Source organism: Rousettus aegyptiacus, unplaced genomic scaffold (genome assembly GCF_014176215.1).
Source record: "Rousettus aegyptiacus isolate mRouAeg1 unplaced genomic scaffold, mRouAeg1.p scaffold_m13_p_8, whole genome shotgun sequence".
NCBI lineage: Eukaryota > Metazoa > Chordata > Mammalia > Chiroptera > Pteropodidae > Rousettus > Rousettus aegyptiacus.
Window position 1 is genome coordinate 44,066,967 of NW_023416311.1, and position 2,162 is coordinate 44,069,128.

Sequence of the window (2,162 nt, forward strand, 5' to 3'; positions counted from 1 at the left end):
GTCAACAATTGTGTGATTAAACTTTTCAGCCTTCTTTCCATTGCCACAAAGCACTTCTAGACAGAAAGTTAAAAACTAAAAGATTTACCAAACTCTAACAGCCCTTATTTCTCTTTATAATGAGAGGCATTTGAATAGCTAAATTTAAAACATTTTCTTATCATTTACAAGGTGCTTTACATTTATTGTGTCCTTCCTTCCTTCCTTTCTATTATTTATGCCTACAGCACCTGGTCTTCCTAGGTGGTCTCCCATCCAAGTACTAACCAGGCCCACCCCTGCTTCACTTCCATGATCAGACATTGGGCTTGTTCAGGGTGGCATGGCTATAGACCATGAGCTGTGTGGCTCCACTGGGATATGAATCCAGGACTTTCTCCATGTAAAGCAAATGTGCTAACTGCTACACTCTGGAACCATGGCTATATTATGTACTTTGATTCTCAAAACAATCTTTTAATGTTGTCAGCATCATTCTTATTTCAGAGGTGTAGAATATGAGACTCAAGAAATTTAATTTGCTATTTTCCTCATGTATAAACAATTATCCTTATGTTTAGGCACACATAACTTTTATTAATAGTAATCAGTGAAACTTTATTAGTTGGTGTTCTACAAACACTGGATGTCAAAAAAACATAGCTGTATTTAAACATATCGGTATTTAAAAAGTACTATGCCAGTTAGAAGATATTCTCAAAGCTACAGCTAGAACAAAAACATTTGAGAACAGTTAATACTTTTGAAAAATGGAAAGGAAGAAACATTAAAAAAACCCACATGGGCTCGACATTATTCTCTGGTGTAATTCTTGTTGGTTTGTAAGATTTGAAAAGGAATGCAATTGAGATATAAAAATATCACATTAACTTTTTGGATAAATTTATTTAATTTGTAGATTTGAGGGCTGATATAGGCTTAGTATGTTTTTCTAAGTTTTTTTTGTTTGTTTGTTTGTTTGTTTTTTGGCAGGGGGTTCCTTTCTTTCTTTAGGCTCGTTATGTTTTGACTTTAGTAAAGCATGTGACATGTTTCCCCTGACATTTACTGCATTTTGATAAGGCTATCATGAAGAAATGAACCTTTGGTTATAAAAGGTTAAGGGGAACTTCTTTTCTTTTTTTAACAAAGAACATGGACAAATGATTTCATTAGTTTATAAAGACATTTATTTTGAAGGGAAAGAGATCTTGCTCCTGTCTTGATTAACATTTTTTTCTGTAACTTGAATTAAGTCATAGAAAGCCTATGAGGGAGAATATAATAAATACCAGAATAAGAATTCAAAATCTCAATATTTCATATGCTTGAACGTTGTGACCAAAAAATCAACAAGAAATGTTTGCCAGGAATAAATGTAAACATCTTTTTAAGGTTAAAATTAAGCTAATAATTTAGTAGTATAAAACCATAAAAAATAACAATATGATGACAGTGCTAAAACAAAACATGCTCCCTCTCAAAATGAATATCACCCTTCACCACACATATACTAAAATGATGCATTTACATATAAGAGATACATCTGAAACAAAGGAAGTTAGATTTAGAGTAAAATAGCATATATTAGTTGGTGAGAAAAATATTATATTTGGACATATCATAATGATAAAGGGTACAATTCTCAATAAATAGCTCTCAGGAATTTTTAGACATTAAGTAAAAATAGTTTCAACAATTAGAAAAAAAATTTAGGGATACAGGGAAATAAAGAACTATAACAGCAGTAGACCATCTCAGCTTTCTCAGCCTCTGACTGAAGGAGACAAAAGTAAAGATAGAGATTATATAATTAACAAAGTGTTCCCAATAGGTATATATCTACAACTCTTTACGCTTAAATTAGAACTTGCAACTTTCTTTCCATTGACATTGGTTAAACTGACCATATATTAGTCCGCCTAAGAAACCTCAATAAGTTTCAGAAAGTAGAAATGTATGATTCATTTTTAACAACATCAAGAAAATTTCTTGCTAGATTGATATGGTGCATCTTCTTGCACATTACTTTTACATGATAGTAAATAATTTAAATGACTATTTTATATTAAAACATGTATGGAATACATAGAATAAGGTACATAAATTACACAAATTTTCAAAGATAAAGCCTAAAACTCAAACTGCATTCAGTGGGATGACTTTCCCTCTTCTATCCTTCA

The 2,162-nt window shown here is 31.4% G+C and overlaps 1 pseudogene; it reads right to left on the minus strand.

Annotated features, from left to right (window-relative positions):
* Positions 1 to 218: 218 nt before the first annotated feature.
* Positions 219 to 334, minus strand: LOC118607572 (annotated as a pseudogene).
* Between the last annotated feature and the right edge of the window lie 1,828 nt (positions 335 to 2,162).